At 46.9% G+C, this 18740-nt stretch overlaps 10 non-coding genes across 10 annotated transcripts; all 10 read left to right on the forward strand.

Moving 5' to 3' along the window:
• The first annotated feature begins 634 nt into the window (after nt 1-634).
• LOC147003192 (small nucleolar RNA SNORD115) lies at nt 635-713 on the forward strand. The gene has a single exon (XR_015048179.1). It is a non-coding gene; the product is annotated as a small nucleolar RNA SNORD115 (small nucleolar RNA).
• Nucleotides 714-2472: 1759 nt separating this feature from the next.
• On the forward strand, nt 2473-2551 carry LOC147003193 (small nucleolar RNA SNORD115). Its single transcript, XR_015048180.1, has one exon. It is a non-coding gene; the product is annotated as a small nucleolar RNA SNORD115 (small nucleolar RNA).
• A 1760-nt stretch (nt 2552-4311) lies between these two features.
• LOC147003194 (small nucleolar RNA SNORD115) lies at nt 4312-4390 on the forward strand. Its single transcript, XR_015048134.1, has one exon. It is a non-coding gene; the product is annotated as a small nucleolar RNA SNORD115 (small nucleolar RNA).
• Nucleotides 4391-6149: 1759 nt separating this feature from the next.
• LOC147003195 (small nucleolar RNA SNORD115) lies at nt 6150-6228 on the forward strand. Its single transcript, XR_015048181.1, has one exon. It is a non-coding gene; the product is annotated as a small nucleolar RNA SNORD115 (small nucleolar RNA).
• A 1760-nt stretch (nt 6229-7988) lies between these two features.
• Nucleotides 7989-8067, forward strand: LOC147003196 (small nucleolar RNA SNORD115). The gene has a single exon (XR_015048135.1). It is a non-coding gene; the product is annotated as a small nucleolar RNA SNORD115 (small nucleolar RNA).
• Nucleotides 8068-9827: 1760 nt separating this feature from the next.
• On the forward strand, nt 9828-9906 carry LOC147003197 (small nucleolar RNA SNORD115). The gene has a single exon (XR_015048136.1). It is a non-coding gene; the product is annotated as a small nucleolar RNA SNORD115 (small nucleolar RNA).
• Nucleotides 9907-11666: 1760 nt separating this feature from the next.
• On the forward strand, nt 11667-11745 carry LOC147003198 (small nucleolar RNA SNORD115). The gene has a single exon (XR_015048137.1). It is a non-coding gene; the product is annotated as a small nucleolar RNA SNORD115 (small nucleolar RNA).
• A 1760-nt stretch (nt 11746-13505) lies between these two features.
• LOC147003199 (small nucleolar RNA SNORD115) lies at nt 13506-13584 on the forward strand. Its single transcript, XR_015048138.1, has one exon. It is a non-coding gene; the product is annotated as a small nucleolar RNA SNORD115 (small nucleolar RNA).
• A 1760-nt stretch (nt 13585-15344) lies between these two features.
• LOC147003200 (small nucleolar RNA SNORD115) lies at nt 15345-15423 on the forward strand. The gene has a single exon (XR_015048139.1). It is a non-coding gene; the product is annotated as a small nucleolar RNA SNORD115 (small nucleolar RNA).
• A 1760-nt stretch (nt 15424-17183) lies between these two features.
• LOC147003201 (small nucleolar RNA SNORD115) lies at nt 17184-17262 on the forward strand. Its single transcript, XR_015048140.1, has one exon. It is a non-coding gene; the product is annotated as a small nucleolar RNA SNORD115 (small nucleolar RNA).
• The last annotated feature ends 1478 nt before the right edge of the window (nt 17263-18740 follow it).

Consider the following 18740-nt stretch of genomic DNA (forward strand, 5'->3'; position numbering starts at 1 on the left):
CTTCAGGAATCACAGTTCACACTTAGTGCTGTCATGCAACATAGAGCTTACAGAGGTCTGATGCCACCTTGGCACTTTGAAGAAGAACCCATCGTTTACTTTAATCATCCTCCAAATATCTATCTCTAGTTGTGTTTTATTGTCCTGTCCATAGTATTTGGGCAGCTCACCTTGAATGTTGATCCCTACAAAATTGCGAATCTAAGGTCACATGTGATGTGGCTTTTGCTTCGAGAGGAAGCAGTAAATCAGTTGGATTGCCAGGGCTCCTTTGTGCTTCCATGGATGTTTCCCTATGCTAGCCAGGACGACTTGTGTGTGCTGGGCCTGGTAGTAATAGAAGAGGCAAGCACAGGACAGTTCCTGCACAATGAAATTGCACCAGTAGAGCTCCAGAAAAGTGTCTCATATTTCTGACATTTATGTCAAGAAGGGACAACAAGCGCCTTGACTTCTTTCCCTTTCCTCTTTAGGAAGTCATTCTTCCAAGTTTCAAGAAAGGGTGCCCTTGCTTGCCTCTCAGACGTTTCGTCCCTGCATCCCTCTCCAGTTCCACGAGATCACTCCTAACTCTGAGGCAGTTTTGGAAAGGAAGGTAAGTGGTTGGATTAGGTTAGGTGTTCTGTCTAGGCCTGGGTCAATGATGACAACCCAACGTCATGAAGAGAGGTGATGACATAAAATTCATGCTCAATAGGATTACGCTGAGGCCCAACCAGGGAGACAGGGTTACAAGAGGTCCGTTGACTCCTTGGGAGGGCTCTTGGGTGACTTCCCTGAGGTCCTCAGATGCCCTTGCCCTGTTTCCCATGGCAGGAAATGTGGACATCTAGGGTGCACATTGTTTGGCAAACACTGCATGCCAACAAGCACCTTGTCCCACTTTCGAACCTTGGGCATTTCTGCAAGGCACGCCCCTTGCTCATGACCCTGTCTTTTCTGCTGTTTTGCAGTCATCTCACATGCCACCTTGGAGGGCAGAGAACCACAGATAATCAGGTAAGTGGTATGAACATGGTAAGGCCTCCACCTCCAGGTGACCTGCCCGTTCATGTTTTGGCTTTCAATTCTGAGCCAGTCTGTCCTTTCTGAATTGAGGGAGGACAAAATGGTATGCAATGGAACCAAACGAAGCTCGATTTGGGCTATGTTCTCCCATGTAGACCCCCTGGTTTTTAAAGTTCTAAGGAATTTTTTTCGATCCCCGAAAATTGTTTTCTCATGATTTTGACCTACTTCTCATGGAGAGAAGAGGATGACATTTTTAGAATGTTGGGAGCTCATACTTTGATGCTTACAAGGCTATTGTCAATAGGTACAGGAGGACAACACAAGTCTCCAGGGCCGTTTGGGACTCTCCCTTTCCCATGCCACAGGAGACCCAAGGGACAGAGCCTTTCTTAGGGAGAAAGAAGGATTCTATGGTGTCCAACAGTGCTGGCCTACAAATGATGTGTTGGCAAAGGGCAATCCATCCAGCAATTATCTCAAAGATCTCAACCCAGAGGGAATTTACTTTGTGCATAGGGTGAGATGTTCATTTTTAAGTTGGTTCCCACCACCTGCCAAATTTCTTCATGGTATCATTTAGGGCGCCAAGAGCCTCACTGCAGAATCACTGAGGAAACAAAGGCCTACACATTAGGTTGATACAGGGAAATGCCAGGTGTTTAAAGGACCTAATTCCACTCTGATTCAAAACACCAAGGCCTGACTTGGATACAAAGACAGTGGTTACCCTCTCCTTTTCCAGGCTGGGCAACCCGTAGCAGCTTCACACAAACGGATCCATGTATCCACATTGGTTCTGTGGCCTGGGCCCAGGATTCTCGGGAGAGCTTCAGGAATCACAGTTCACACTTAGTGCTGTCATGCAACATAGAGCTTACAGAGGTCTGATGCCACCTTGGCACTTTGAAGAAGAACCCATCGTTTACTTTAATCATCCTCCAAATATCTATCTCTAGTTGTGTTTTATTGTCCTGTCCATAGTATTTGGGCAGCTCACCTTGAATGTTGATCCCTACAAAATTGCGAATCTAAGGTCACATGTGATGTGGCTTTTGCTTCGAGAGGAAGCAGTAAATCAGTTGGATTGCCAGGGCTCCTTTGTGCTTCCATGGATGTTTCCCTATGCTAGCCAGGACGACTTGTGTGTGCTGGGCCTGGTAGTAATAGAAGAGGCAAGCACAGGACAGTTCCTGCACAATGAAATTGCACCAGTAGAGCTCCAGAAAAGTGTCTCATATTTCTGACATTTATGTCAAGAAGGGACAACAAGCGCCTTGACTTCTTTCCCTTTCCTCTTTAGGAAGTCATTCTTCCAAGTTTCAAGAAAGGGTGCCCTTGCTTGCCTCTCAGACGTTTCGTCCCTGCATCCCTCTCCAGTTCCACGAGATCACTCCTAACTCTGAGGCAGTTTTGGAAAGGAAGGTAAGTGGTTGGATTAGGTTAGGTGTTCTGTCTAGGCCTGGGTCAATGATGACAACCCAACGTCATGAAGAGAGGTGATGACATAAAATTCATGCTCAATAGGATTACGCTGAGGCCCAACCAGGGAGACAGGGTTACAAGAGGTCCGTTGACTCCTTGGGAGGGCTCTTGGGTGACTTCCCTGAGGTCCTCAGATGCCCTTGCCCTGTTTCCCATGGCAGGAAATGTGGACATCTAGGGTGCACATTGTTTGGCAAACACTGCATGCCAACAAGCACCTTGTCCCACTTTCGAACCTTGGGCATTTCTGCAAGGCACGCCCCTTGCTCATGACCCTGTCTTTTCTGCTGTTTTGCAGTCATCTCACATGCCACCTTGGAGGGCAGAGAACCACAGATAATCAGGTAAGTGGTATGAACATGGTAAGGCCTCCACCTCCAGGTGACCTGCCCGTTCATGTTTTGGCTTTCAATTCTGAGCCAGTCTGTCCTTTCTGAATTGAGGGAGGACAAAATGGTATGCAATGGAACCAAACGAAGCTCGATTTGGGCTATGTTCTCCCATGTAGACCCCCTGGTTTTTAAAGTTCTAAGGAATTTTTTTCGATCCCCGAAAATTGTTTTCTCATGATTTTGACCTACTTCTCATGGAGAGAAGAGGATGACATTTTTAGAATGTTGGGAGCTCATACTTTGATGCTTACAAGGCTATTGTCAATAGGTACAGGAGGACAACACAAGTCTCCAGGGCCGTTTGGGACTCTCCCTTTCCCATGCCACAGGAGACCCAAGGGACAGAGCCTTTCTTAGGGAGAAAGAAGGATTCTATGGTGTCCAACAGTGCTGGCCTACAAATGATGTGTTGGCAAAGGGCAATCCATCCAGCAATTATCTCAAAGATCTCAACCCAGAGGGAATTTACTTTGTGCATAGGGTGAGATGTTCATTTTTAAGTTGGTTCCCACCACCTGCCAAATTTCTTCATGGTATCATTTAGGGCGCCAAGAGCCTCACTGCAGAATCACTGAGGAAACAAAGGCCTACACATTAGGTTGATACAGGGAAATGCCAGGTGTTTAAAGGACCTAATTCCACTCTGATTCAAAACACCAAGGCCTGACTTGGATACAAAGACAGTGGTTACCCTCTCCTTTTCCAGGCTGGGCAACCCGTAGCAGCTTCACACAAACGGATCCATGTATCCACATTGGTTCTGTGGCCTGGGCCCAGGATTCTCGGGAGAGCTTCAGGAATCACAGTTCACACTTAGTGCTGTCATGCAACATAGAGCTTACAGAGGTCTGATGCCACCTTGGCACTTTGAAGAAGAACCCATCGTTTACTTTAATCATCCTCCAAATATCTATCTCTAGTTGTGTTTTATTGTCCTGTCCATAGTATTTGGGCAGCTCACCTTGAATGTTGATCCCTACAAAATTGCGAATCTAAGGTCACATGTGATGTGGCTTTTGCTTCGAGAGGAAGCAGTAAATCAGTTGGATTGCCAGGGCTCCTTTGTGCTTCCATGGATGTTTCCCTATGCTAGCCAGGACGACTTGTGTGTGCTGGGCCTGGTAGTAATAGAAGAGGCAAGCACAGGACAGTTCCTGCACAATGAAATTGCACCAGTAGAGCTCCAGAAAAGTGTCTCATATTTCTGACATTTATGTCAAGAAGGGACAACAAGCGCCTTGACTTCTTTCCCTTTCCTCTTTAGGAAGTCATTCTTCCAAGTTTCAAGAAAGGGTGCCCTTGCTTGCCTCTCAGACGTTTCGTCCCTGCATCCCTCTCCAGTTCCACGAGATCACTCCTAACTCTGAGGCAGTTTTTGGAAAGGAAGGTAAGTGGTTGGATTAGGTTAGGTGTTCTGTCTAGGCCTGGGTCAATGATGACAACCCAAAGTCATGAAGAGAGGTGATGACATAAAATTCATGCTCAATAGGATTACGCTGAGGCCCAACCAGGGCGACAGGGTTACAAGAGGTCCGTTGACTCCTTGGGAGGGCTCTTGGGTGACTTCCCTGAGGTCCTCAGATGCCCTTGCCCTGTTTCCCATGGCAGGAAATGTGGACATCTAGGGTGCACATTGTTTGGCAAACACTGCATGCCAACAAGCACCTTGTCCCACTTTCGAACCTTGGGCATTTCTGCAAGGCACGCCCCTTGCTCATGACCCTGTCTTTTCTGCTGTTTTGCAGTCATCTCACATGCCACCTTGGAGGGCAGAGAACCACAGATAATCAGGTAAGTGGTATGAACATGGTAAGGCCTCCACCTCCAGGTGACCTGCCCGTTCATGTTTTGGCTTTCAATTCTGAGCCAGTCTGTCCTTTCTGAATTGAGGGAGGACAAAATGGTATGCAATGGAACCAAACGAAGCTCGATTTGGGCTATGTTCTCCCATGTAGACCCCCTGGTTTTTAAAGTTCTAAGGAATTTTTTTCGATCCCCGAAAATTGTTTTCTCATGATTTTGACCTACTTCTCATGGAGAGAAGAGGATGACATTTTTAGAATGTTGGGAGCTCATACTTTGATGCTTACAAGGCTATTGTCAATAGGTACAGGAGGACAACACAAGTCTCCAGGGCCGTTTGGGACTCTCCCTTTCCCATGCCACAGGAGACCCAAGGGACAGAGCCTTTCTTAGGGAGAAAGAAGGATTCTATGGTGTCCAACAGTGCTGGCCTACAAATGATGTGTTGGCAAAGGGCAATCCATCCAGCAATTATCTCAAAGATCTCAACCCAGAGGGAATTTACTTTGTGCATAGGGTGAGATGTTCATTTTTAAGTTGGTTCCCACCACCTGCCAAATTTCTTCATGGTATCATTTAGGGCGCCAAGAGCCTCACTGCAGAATCACTGAGGAAACAAAGGCCTACACATTAGGTTGATACAGGGAAATGCCAGGTGTTTAAAGGACCTAATTCCACTCTGATTCAAAACACCAAGGCCTGACTTGGATACAAAGACAGTGGTTACCCTCTCCTTTTCCAGGCTGGGCAACCCGTAGCAGCTTCACACAAACGGATCCATGTATCCACATTGGTTCTGTGGCCTGGGCCCAGGATTCTCGGGAGAGCTTCAGGAATCACAGTTCACACTTAGTGCTGTCATGCAACATAGAGCTTACAGAGGTCTGATGCCACCTTGGCACTTTGAAGAAGAACCCATCGTTTACTTTAATCATCCTCCAAATATCTATCTCTAGTTGTGTTTTATTGTCCTGTCCATAGTATTTGGGCAGCTCACCTTGAATGTTGATCCCTACAAAATTGCGAATCTAAGGTCACATGTGATGTGGCTTTTGCTTCGAGAGGAAGCAGTAAATCAGTTGGATTGCCAGGGCTCCTTTGTGCTTCCATGGATGTTTCCCTATGCTAGCCAGGACGACTTGTGTGTGCTGGGCCTGGTAGTAATAGAAGAGGCAAGCACAGGACAGTTCCTGCACAATGAAATTGCACCAGTAGAGCTCCAGAAAAGTGTCTCATATTTCTGACATTTATGTCAAGAAGGGACAACAAGCGCCTTGACTTCTTTCCCTTTCCTCTTTAGGAAGTCATTCTTCCAAGTTTCAAGAAAGGGTGCCCTTGCTTGCCTCTCAGACGTTTCGTCCCTGCATCCCTCTCCAGTTCCACGAGATCACTCCTAACTCTGAGGCAGTTTTGGAAAGGAAGGTAAGTGGTTGGATTAGGTTAGGTGTTCTGTCTAGGCCTGGGTCAATGATGACAACCCAACGTCATGAAGAGAGGTGATGACATAAAATTCATGCTCAATAGGATTACGCTGAGGCCCAACCAGGGAGACAGGGTTACAAGAGGTCCGTTGACTCCTTGGGAGGGCTCTTGGGTGACTTCCCTGAGGTCCTCAGATGCCCTTGCCCTGTTTCCCATGGCAGGAAATGTGGACATCTAGGGTGCACATTGTTTGGCAAACACTGCATGCCAACAAGCACCTTGTCCCACTTTCGAACCTTGGGCATTTCTGCAAGGCACGCCCCTTGCTCATGACCCTGTCTTTTCTGCTGTTTTGCAGTCATCTCACATGCCACCTTGGAGGGCAGAGAACCACAGATAATCAGGTAAGTGGTATGAACATGGTAAGGCCTCCACCTCCAGGTGACCTGCCCGTTCATGTTTTGGCTTTCAATTCTGAGCCAGTCTGTCCTTTCTGAATTGAGGGAGGACAAAATGGTATGCAATGGAACCAAACGAAGCTCGATTTGGGCTATGTTCTCCCATGTAGACCCCCTGGTTTTTAAAGTTCTAAGGAATTTTTTTCGATCCCCGAAAATTGTTTTCTCATGATTTTGACCTACTTCTCATGGAGAGAAGAGGATGACATTTTTAGAATGTTGGGAGCTCATACTTTGATGCTTACAAGGCTATTGTCAATAGGTACAGGAGGACAACACAAGTCTCCAGGGCCGTTTGGGACTCTCCCTTTCCCATGCCACAGGAGACCCAAGGGACAGAGCCTTTCTTAGGGAGAAAGAAGGATTCTATGGTGTCCAACAGTGCTGGCCTACAAATGATGTGTTGGCAAAGGGCAATCCATCCAGCAATTATCTCAAAGATCTCAACCCAGAGGGAATTTACTTTGTGCTTAGGGTGAGATGTTCATTTTTAAGTTGGTTCCCACCACCTGCCAAATTTCTTCATGGTATCATTTAGGGCGCCAAGAGCCTCACTGCAGAATCACTGAGGAAACAAAGGCCTACACATTAGGTTGATACAGGGAAATGCCAGGTGTTTAAAGGACCTAATTCCACTCTGATTCAAAACACCAAGGCCTGACTTGGATACAAAGACAGTGGTTACCCTCTCCTTTTCCAGGCTGGGCAACCCGTAGCAGCTTCACACAAACGGATCCATGTATCCACATTGGTTCTGTGGCCTGGGCCCAGGATTCTCGGGAGAGCTTCAGGAATCACAGTTCACACTTAGTGCTGTCATGCAACATAGAGCTTACAGAGGTCTGATGCCACCTTGGCACTTTGAAGAAGAACCCATCGTTTACTTTAATCATCCTCCAAATATCTATCTCTAGTTGTGTTTTATTGTCCTGTCCATAGTATTTGGGCAGCTCACCTTGAATGTTGATCCCTACAAAATTGCGAATCTAAGGTCACATGTGATGTGGCTTTTGCTTCGAGAGGAAGCAGTAAATCAGTTGGATTGCCAGGGCTCCTTTGTGCTTCCATGGATGTTTCCCTATGCTAGCCAGGACGACTTGTGTGTGCTGGGCCTGGTAGTAATAGAAGAGGCAAGCACAGGACAGTTCCTGCACAATGAAATTGCACCAGTAGAGCTCCAGAAAAGTGTCTCATATTTCTGACATTTATGTCAAGAAGGGACAACAAGCGCCTTGACTTCTTTCCCTTTCCTCTTTAGGAAGTCATTCTTCCAAGTTTCAAGAAAGGGTGCCCTTGCTTGCCTCTCAGACGTTTCGTCCCTGCATCCCTCTCCAGTTCCACGAGATCACTCCTAACTCTGAGGCAGTTTTTGGAAAGGAAGGTAAGTGGTTGGATTAGGTTAGGTGTTCTGTCTAGGCCTGGGTCAATGATGACAACCCAAAGTCATGAAGAGAGGTGATGACATAAAATTCATGCTCAATAGGATTACGCTGAGGCCCAACCAGGGCGACAGGGTTACAAGAGGTCCGTTGACTCCTTGGGAGGGCTCTTGGGTGACTTCCCTGAGGTCCTCAGATGCCCTTGCCCTGTTTCCCATGGCAGGAAATGTGGACATCTAGGGTGCACATTGTTTGGCAAACACTGCATGCCAACAAGCACCTTGTCCCACTTTCGAACCTTGGGCATTTCTGCAAGGCACGCCCCTTGCTCATGACCCTGTCTTTTCTGCTGTTTTGCAGTCATCTCACATGCCACCTTGGAGGGCAGAGAACCACAGATAATCAGGTAAGTGGTATGAACATGGTAAGGCCTCCACCTCCAGGTGACCTGCCCGTTCATGTTTTGGCTTTCAATTCTGAGCCAGTCTGTCCTTTCTGAATTGAGGGAGGACAAAATGGTATGCAATGGAACCAAACGAAGCTCGATTTGGGCTATGTTCTCCCATGTAGACCCCCTGGTTTTTAAAGTTCTAAGGAATTTTTTTCGATCCCCGAAAATTGTTTTCTCATGATTTTGACCTACTTCTCATGGAGAGAAGAGGATGACATTTTTAGAATGTTGGGAGCTCATACTTTGATGCTTACAAGGCTATTGTCAATAGGTACAGGAGGACAACACAAGTCTCCAGGGCCGTTTGGGACTCTCCCTTTCCCATGCCACAGGAGACCCAAGGGACAGAGCCTTTCTTAGGGAGAAAGAAGGATTCTATGGTGTCCAACAGTGCTGGCCTACAAATGATGTGTTGGCAAAGGGCAATCCATCCAGCAATTATCTCAAAGATCTCAACCCAGAGGGAATTTACTTTGTGCATAGGGTGAGATGTTCATTTTTAAGTTGGTTCCCACCACCTGCCAAATTTCTTCATGGTATCATTTAGGGCGCCAAGAGCCTCACTGCAGAATCACTGAGGAAACAAAGGCCTACACATTAGGTTGATACAGGGAAATGCCAGGTGTTTAAAGGACCTAATTCCACTCTGATTCAAAACACCAAGGCCTGACTTGGATACAAAGACAGTGGTTACCCTCTCCTTTTCCAGGCTGGGCAACCCGTAGCAGCTTCACACAAACGGATCCATGTATCCACATTGGTTCTGTGGCCTGGGCCCAGGATTCTCGGGAGAGCTTCAGGAATCACAGTTCACACTTAGTGCTGTCATGCAACATAGAGCTTACAGAGGTCTGATGCCACCTTGGCACTTTGAAGAAGAACCCATCGTTTACTTTAATCATCCTCCAAATATCTATCTCTAGTTGTGTTTTATTGTCCTGTCCATAGTATTTGGGCAGCTCACCTTGAATGTTGATCCCTACAAAATTGCGAATCTAAGGTCACATGTGATGTGGCTTTTGCTTCGAGAGGAAGCAGTAAATCAGTTGGATTGCCAGGGCTCCTTTGTGCTTCCATGGATGTTTCCCTATGCTAGCCAGGACGACTTGTGTGTGCTGGGCCTGGTAGTAATAGAAGAGGCAAGCACAGGACAGTTCCTGCACAATGAAATTGCACCAGTAGAGCTCCAGAAAAGTGTCTCATATTTCTGACATTTATGTCAAGAAGGGACAACAAGCGCCTTGACTTCTTTCCCTTTCCTCTTTAGGAAGTCATTCTTCCAAGTTTCAAGAAAGGGTGCCCTTGCTTGCCTCTCAGACGTTTCGTCCCTGCATCCCTCTCCAGTTCCACGAGATCACTCCTAACTCTGAGGCAGTTTTTGGAAAGGAAGGTAAGTGGTTGGATTAGGTTAGGTGTTCTGTCTAGGCCTGGGTCAATGATGACAACCCAAAGTCATGAAGAGAGGTGATGACATAAAATTCATGCTCAATAGGATTACGCTGAGGCCCAACCAGGGCGACAGGGTTACAAGAGGTCCGTTGACTCCTTGGGAGGGCTCTTGGGTGACTTCCCTGAGGTCCTCAGATGCCCTTGCCCTGTTTCCCATGGCAGGAAATGTGGACATCTAGGGTGCACATTGTTTGGCAAACACTGCATGCCAACAAGCACCTTGTCCCACTTTCGAACCTTGGGCATTTCTGCAAGGCACGCCCCTTGCTCATGACCCTGTCTTTTCTGCTGTTTTGCAGTCATCTCACATGCCACCTTGGAGGGCAGAGAACCACAGATAATCAGGTAAGTGGTATGAACATGGTAAGGCCTCCACCTCCAGGTGACCTGCCCGTTCATGTTTTGGCTTTCAATTCTGAGCCAGTCTGTCCTTTCTGAATTGAGGGAGGACAAAATGGTATGCAATGGAACCAAACGAAGCTCGATTTGGGCTATGTTCTCCCATGTAGACCCCCTGGTTTTTAAAGTTCTAAGGAATTTTTTTCGATCCCCGAAAATTGTTTTCTCATGATTTTGACCTACTTCTCATGGAGAGAAGAGGATGACATTTTTAGAATGTTGGGAGCTCATACTTTGATGCTTACAAGGCTATTGTCAATAGGTACAGGAGGACAACACAAGTCTCCAGGGCCATTTGGGACTCTCCCTTTCCCATGCCACAGGAGACCCAAGGGACAGAGCCTTTCTTAGGGAGAAAGAAGGATTCTATGGTGTCCAACAGTGCTGGCCTACAAATGATGTGTTGGCAAAGGGCAATCCATCCAGCAATTATCTCAAAGATCTCAACCCAGAGGGAATTTACTTTGTGCATAGGGTGAGATGTTCATTTTTAAGTTGGTTCCCACCACCTGCCAAATTTCTTCATGGTATCATTTAGGGCGCCAAGAGCCTCACTGCAGAATCACTGAGGAAACAAAGGCCTACACATTAGGTTGATACAGGGAAATGCCAGGTGTTTAAAGGACCTAATTCCACTCTGATTCAAAACACCAAGGCCTGACTTGGATACAAAGACAGTGGTTACCCTCTCCTTTTCCAGGCTGGGCAACCCGTAGCAGCTTCACACAAACGGATCCATGTATCCACATTGGTTCTGTGGCCTGGGCCCAGGATTCTCGGGAGAGCTTCAGGAATCACAGTTCACACTTAGTGCTGTCATGCAACATAGAGCTTACAGAGGTCTGATGCCACCTTGGCACTTTGAAGAAGAACCCATCGTTTACTTTAATCATCCTCCAAATATCTATCTCTAGTTGTGTTTTATTGTCCTGTCCATAGTATTTGGGCAGCTCACCTTGAATGTTGATCCCTACAAAATTGCGAATCTAAGGTCACATGTGATGTGGCTTTTGCTTCGAGAGGAAGCAGTAAATCAGTTGGATTGCCAGGGCTCCTTTGTGCTTCCATGGATGTTTCCCTATGCTAGCCAGGACGACTTGTGTGTGCTGGGCCTGGTAGTAATAGAAGAGGCAAGCACAGGACAGTTCCTGCACAATGAAATTGCACCAGTAGAGCTCCAGAAAAGTGTCTCATATTTCTGACATTTATGTCAAGAAGGGACAACAAGCGCCTTGACTTCTTTCCCTTTCCTCTTTAGGAAGTCATTCTTCCAAGTTTCAAGAAAGGGTGCCCTTGCTTGCCTCTCAGACGTTTCGTCCCTGCATCCCTCTCCAGTTCCACGAGATCACTCCTAACTCTGAGGCAGTTTTTGGAAAGGAAGGTAAGTGGTTGGATTAGGTTAGGTGTTCTGTCTAGGCCTGGGTCAATGATGACAACCCAAAGTCATGAAGAGAGGTGATGACATAAAATTCATGCTCAATAGGATTACGCTGAGGCCCAACCAGGGCGACAGGGTTACAAGAGGTCCGTTGACTCCTTGGGAGGGCTCTTGGGTGACTTCCCTGAGGTCCTCAGATGCCCTTGCCCTGTTTCCCATGGCAGGAAATGTGGACATCTAGGGTGCACATTGTTTGGCAAACACTGCATGCCAACAAGCACCTTGTCCCACTTTCGAACCTTGGGCATTTCTGCAAGGCACGCCCCTTGCTCATGACCCTGTCTTTTCTGCTGTTTTGCAGTCATCTCACATGCCACCTTGGAGGGCAGAGAACCACAGATAATCAGGTAAGTGGTATGAACATGGTAAGGCCTCCACCTCCAGGTGACCTGCCCGTTCATGTTTTGGCTTTCAATTCTGAGCCAGTCTGTCCTTTCTGAATTGAGGGAGGACAAAATGGTATGCAATGGAACCAAACGAAGCTCGATTTGGGCTATGTTCTCCCATGTAGACCCCCTGGTTTTTAAAGTTCTAAGGAATTTTTTTCGATCCCCGAAAATTGTTTTCTCATGATTTTGACCTACTTCTCATGGAGAGAAGAGGATGACATTTTTAGAATGTTGGGAGCTCATACTTTGATGCTTACAAGGCTATTGTCAATAGGTACAGGAGGACAACACAAGTCTCCAGGGCCATTTGGGACTCTCCCTTTCCCATGCCACAGGAGACCCAAGGGACAGAGCCTTTCTTAGGGAGAAAGAAGGATTCTATGGTGTCCAACAGTGCTGGCCTACAAATGATGTGTTGGCAAAGGGCAATCCATCCAGCAATTATCTCAAAGATCTCAACCCAGAGGGAATTTACTTTGTGCATAGGGTGAGATGTTCATTTTTAAGTTGGTTCCCACCACCTGCCAAATTTCTTCATGGTATCATTTAGGGCGCCAAGAGCCTCACTGCAGAATCACTGAGGAAACAAAGGCCTACACATTAGGTTGATACAGGGAAATGCCAGGTGTTTAAAGGACCTAATTCCACTCTGATTCAAAACACCAAGGCCTGACTTGGATACAAAGACAGTGGTTACCCTCTCCTTTTCCAGGCTGGGCAACCCGTAGCAGCTTCACACAAACGGATCCATGTATCCACATTGGTTCTGTGGCCTGGGCCCAGGATTCTCGGGAGAGCTTCAGGAATCACAGTTCACACTTAGTGCTGTCATGCAACATAGAGCTTACAGAGGTCTGATGCCACCTTGGCACTTTGAAGAAGAACCCATCGTTTACTTTAATCATCCTCCAAATATCTATCTCTAGTTGTGTTTTATTGTCCTGTCCATAGTATTTGGGCAGCTCACCTTGAATGTTGATCCCTACAAAATTGCGAATCTAAGGTCACATGTGATGTGGCTTTTGCTTCGAGAGGAAGCAGTAAATCAGTTGGATTGCCAGGGCTCCTTTGTGCTTCCATGGATGTTTCCCTATGCTAGCCAGGACGACTTGTGTGTGCTGGGCCTGGTAGTAATAGAAGAGGCAAGCACAGGACAGTTCCTGCACAATGAAATTGCACCAGTAGAGCTCCAGAAAAGTGTCTCATATTTCTGACATTTATGTCAAGAAGGGACAACAAGCGCCTTGACTTCTTTCCCTTTCCTCTTTAGGAAGTCATTCTTCCAAGTTTCAAGAAAGGGTGCCCTTGCTTGCCTCTCAGACGTTTCGTCCCTGCATCCCTCTCCAGTTCCACGAGATCACTCCTAACTCTGAGGCAGTTTTTGGAAAGGAAGGTAAGTGGTTGGATTAGGTTAGGTGTTCTGTCTAGGCCTGGGTCAATGATGACAACCCAAAGTCATGAAGAGAGGTGATGACATAAAATTCATGCTCAATAGGATTACGCTGAGGCCCAACCAGGGCGACAGGGTTACAAGAGGTCCGTTGACTCCTTGGGAGGGCTCTTGGGTGACTTCCCTGAGGTCCTCAGATGCCCTTGCCCTGTTTCCCATGGCAGGAAATGTGGACATCTAGGGTGCACATTGTTTGGCAAACACTGCATGCCAACAAGCACCTTGTCCCACTTTCGAACCTTGGGCATTTCTGCAAGGCACGCCCCTTGCTCATGACCCTGTCTTTTCTGCTGTTTTGCAGTCATCTCACATGCCACCTTGGAGGGCAGAGAACCACAGATAATCAGGTAAGTGGTATGAACATGGTAAGGCCTCCACCTCCAGGTGACCTGCCCGTTCATGTTTTGGCTTTCAATTCTGAGCCAGTCTGTCCTTTCTGAATTGAGGGAGGACAAAATGGTATGCAATGGAACCAAACGAAGCTCGATTTGGGCTATGTTCTCCCATGTAGACCCCCTGGTTTTTAAAGTTCTAAGGAATTTTTTTCGATCCCCGAAAATTGTTTTCTCATGATTTTGACCTACTTCTCATGGAGAGAAGAGGATGACATTTTTAGAATGTTGGGAGCTCATACTTTGATGCTTACAAGGCTATTGTCAATAGGTACAGGAGGACAACACAAGTCTCCAGGGCCATTTGGGACTCTCCCTTTCCCATGCCACAGGAGACCCAAGGGACAGAGCCTTTCTTAGGGAGAAAGAAGGATTCTATGGTGTCCAACAGTGCTGGCCTACAAATGATGTGTTGGCAAAGGGCAATCCATCCAGCAATTATCTCAAAGATCTCAACCCAGAGGGAATTTACTTTGTGCATAGGGTGAGATGTTCATTTTTAAGTTGGTTCCCACCACCTGCCAAATTTCTTCATGGTATCATTTAGGGCGCCAAGAGCCTCACTGCAGAATCACTGAGGAAACAAAGGCCTACACATTAGGTTGATACAGGGAAATGCCAGGTGTTTAAAGGACCTAATTCCACTCTGATTCAAAACACCAAGGCCTGACTTGGATACAAAGACAGTGGTTACCCTCTCCTTTTCCAGGCTGGGCAACCCGTAGCAGCTTCACACAAACGGATCCATGTATCCACATTGGTTCTGTGGCCTGGGCCCAGGATTCTCGGGAGAGCTTCAGGAATCACAGTTCACACTTAGTGCTGTCATGCAACATAGAGCTTACAGAGGTCTGATGCCACCTTGGCACTTTGAAGAAGAACCCATCGTTTACTTTAATCATCCTCCAAATATCTATCTCTAGTTGTGTTTTATTGTCCTGTCCATAGTATTTGGGCAGCTCACCTTGAATGTTGATCCCTACAAAATTGCGAATCTAAGGTCACATGTGATGTGGCTTTTGCTTCGAGAGGAAGCAGTAAATCAGTTGGATTGCCAGGGCTCCTTTGTGCTTCCATGGATGTTTCCCTATGCTAGCCAGGACGACTTGTGTGTGCTGGGCCTGGTAGTAATAGAAGAGGCAAGCACAGGACAGTTCCTGCACAATGAAATTGCACCAGTAGAGCTCCAGAAAAGTGTCTCATATTTCTGACATTTATGTCAAGAAGGGACAACAAGCGCCTTGACTTCTTTCCCTTTCCTCTTTAGGAAGTCATTCTTCCAAGTTTCAAGAAAGGGTGCCCTTGCTTGCCTCTCAGACGTTTCGTCCCTGCATCCCTCTCCAGTTCCACGAGATCACTCCTAACTCTGAGGCAGTTTTTGGAAAGGAAGGTAAGTGGTTGGATTAGGTTAGGTGTTCTGTCTAGGCCTGGGTCAATGATGACAACCCAAAGTCATGAAGAGAGGTGATGACATAAAATTCATGCTCAATAGGATTACGCTGAGGCCCAACCAGGGCGACAGGGTTACAAGAGGTCCGTTGACTCCTTGGGAGGGCTCTTGGGTGACTTCCCTGAGGTCCTCAGATGCCCTTGCCCTGTTTCCCATGGCAGGAAATGTGGACATCTAGGGTGCACATTGTTTGGCAAACACTGCATGCCAACAAGCACCTTGTCCCACTTTCGAACCTTGGGCATTTCTGCAAGGCACGCCCCTTGCTCATGACCCTGTCTTTTCTGCTGTTTTGCAGTCATCTCACATGCCACCTTGGAGGGCAGAGAACCACAGATAATCAGGTAAGTGGTATGAACATGGTAAGGCCTCCACCTCCAGGTGACCTGCCCGTTCATGTTTTGGCTTTCAATTCTGAGCCAGTCTGTCCTTTCTGAATTGAGGGAGGACAAAATGGTATGCAATGGAACCAAACGAAGCTCGATTTGGGCTATGTTCTCCCATGTAGACCCCCTGGTTTTTAAAGTTCTAAGGAATTTTTTTCGATCCCCGAAAATTGTTTTCTCATGATTTTGACCTACTTCTCATGGAGAGAAGAGGATGACATTTTTAGAATGTTGGGAGCTCATACTTTGATGCTTACAAGGCTATTGTCAATAGGTACAGGAGGACAACACAAGTCTCCAGGGCCATTTGGGACTCTCCCTTTCCCATGCCACAGGAGACCCAAGGGACAGAGCCTTTCTTAGGGAGAAAGAAGGATTCTATGGTGTCCAACAGTGCTGGCCTACAAATGATGTGTTGGCAAAGGGCAATCCATCCAGCAATTATCTCAAAGATCTCAACCCAGAGGGAATTTACTTTGTGCATAGGGTGAGATGTTCATTTTTAAGTTGGTTCCCACCACCTGCCAAATTTCTTCATGGTATCATTTAGGGCGCCAAGAGCCTCACTGCAGAATCACTGAGGAAACAAAGGCCTACACATTAGGTTGATACAGGGAAATGCCAGGTGTTTAAAGGACCTAATTCCACTCTGATTCAAAACACCAAGGCCTGACTTGGATACAAAGACAGTGGTTACCCTCTCCTTTTCCAGGCTGGGCAACCCGTAGCAGCTTCACACAAACGGATCCATGTATCCACATTGGTTCTGTGGCCTGGGCCCAGGATTCTCGGGAGAGCTTCAGGAATCACAGTTCACACTTAGTGCTGTCATGCAACATAGAGCTTACAGAGGTCTGATGCCACCTTGGCACTTTGAAGAAGAACCCATCGTTTACTTTAATCATCCTCCAAATATCTATCTCTAGTTGTGTTTTATTGTCCTGTCCATAGTATTTGGGCAGCTCACCTTGAATGTTGATCCCTACAAAATTGCGAATCTAAGGTCACATGTGATGTGGCTTTTGCTTCGAGAGGAAGCAGTAAATCAGTTGGATTGCCAGGGCTCCTTTGTGCTTCCATGGATGTTTCCCTATGCTAGCCAGGACGACTTGTGTGTGCTGGGCCTGGTAGTAATAGAAGAGGCAAGCACAGGACAGTTCCTGCACAATGAAATTGCACCAGTAGAGCTCCAGAAAAGTGTCTCATATTTCTGACATTTATGTCAAGAAGGGACAACAAGCGCCTTGACTTCTTTCCCTTTCCTCTTTAGGAAGTCATTCTTCCAAGTTTCAAGAAAGGGTGCCCTTGCTTGCCTCTCAGACGTTTCGTCCCTGCATCCCTCTCCAGTTCCACGAGATCACTCCTAACTCTGAGGCAGTTTTTGGAAAGGAAGGTAAGTGGTTGGATTAGGTTAGGTGTTCTGTCTAGGCCTGGGTCAATGATGACAACCCAAAGTCATGAAGAGAGGTGATGACATAAAATTCATGCTCAATAGGATTACGCTGAGGCCCAACCAGGGCGACAGGGTTACAAGAGGTCCGTTGACTCCTTGGGAGGGCTCTTGGGTGACTTCCCTGAGGTCCTCAGATGCCCTTGCCCTGTTTCCCATGGCAGGAAATGTGGACATCTAGGGTGCACATTGTTTGGCAAACACTGCATGCCAACAAGCACCTTGTCCCACTTTCGAACCTTGGGCATTTCTGCAAGGCACGCCCCTTGCTCATGACCCTGTCTTTTCTGCTGTTTTGCAGTCATCTCACATGCCACCTTGGAGGGCAGAGAACCACAGATAATCAGGTAAGTGGTATGAACATGGCAAGGCCTCCACCTCCAGGTGACCTGCCCGTTCATGTTTTGGCTTTCAATTCTGAGCCAGTCTGTCCTTTCTGAATTGAGGGAGGACAAAATGGTATGCAATGGAACCAAACGAAGCTCGATTTGGGCTATGTTCTCCCATGTAGACCCCCTGGTTTTTAAAGTTCTAAGGAATTTTTTTCGATCCCCGAAAATTGTTTTCTCATGATTTTGACCTACTTCTCATGGAGAGAAGAGGATGACATTTTTAGAATGTTGGGAGCTCATACTTTGATGCTTACAAGGCTATTGTCAATAGGTACAGGAGGACAACACAAGTCTCCAGGGCCATTTGGGACTCTCCCTTTCCCATGCCACAGGAGACCCAAGGGACAGAGCCTTTCTTAGGGAGAAAGAAGGATTCTATGGTGTCCAACAGTGCTGGCCTACAAATGATGTGTTGGCAAAGGGCAATCCATCCAGCAATTATCTCAAAGATCTCAACCCAGAGGGAATTTACTTTGTGCATAGGGTGAGATGTTCATTTTTAAGTTGGTTCCCACCACCTGCCAAATTTCTTCATGGTATCATTTAGGGCGCCAAGAGCCTCACTGCAGAATCACTGAGGAAACAAAGGCCTACACATTAGGTTGATACAGGGAAATGCCAGGTGTTTAAAGGACCTAATTCCACTCTGATTCAAAACACCAAGGCCTGACTTGGATACAAAGACAGTGGTTACCCTCTCCTTTTCCAGGCTGGGCAACCCGTAGCAGCTTCACACAAACGGATCCATGTATCCACATTGGTTCTGTGGCCTGGGCCCAGGATTCTCGGGAGAGCTTCAGGAATCACAGTTCACACTTAGTGCTGTCATGCAACATAGAGCTTACAGAGGTCTGATGCCACCTTGGCACTTTGAAGAAGAACCCATCGTTTACTTTAATCATCCTCCAAATATCTATCTCTAGTTGTGTTTTATTGTCCTGTCCATAGTATTTGGGCAGCTCACCTTGAATGTTGATCCCTACAAAATTGCGAATCTAAGGTCACATGTGATGTGGCTTTTGCTTCGAGAGGAAGCAGTAAATCAGTTGGATTGCCAGGGCTCCTTTGTGCTTCCATGGATGTTTCCCTATGCTAGCCAGGACGACTTGTGTGTGCTGGGCCTGGTAGTAATAGAAGAGGCAAGCAC

This window comes from Mus caroli, unplaced genomic scaffold, assembly GCF_978045245.1.
Source record: "Mus caroli unplaced genomic scaffold, Mus_caroli_1 scaffold_8, whole genome shotgun sequence".
Lineage (NCBI taxonomy): Eukaryota > Metazoa > Chordata > Mammalia > Rodentia > Muridae > Mus > Mus caroli.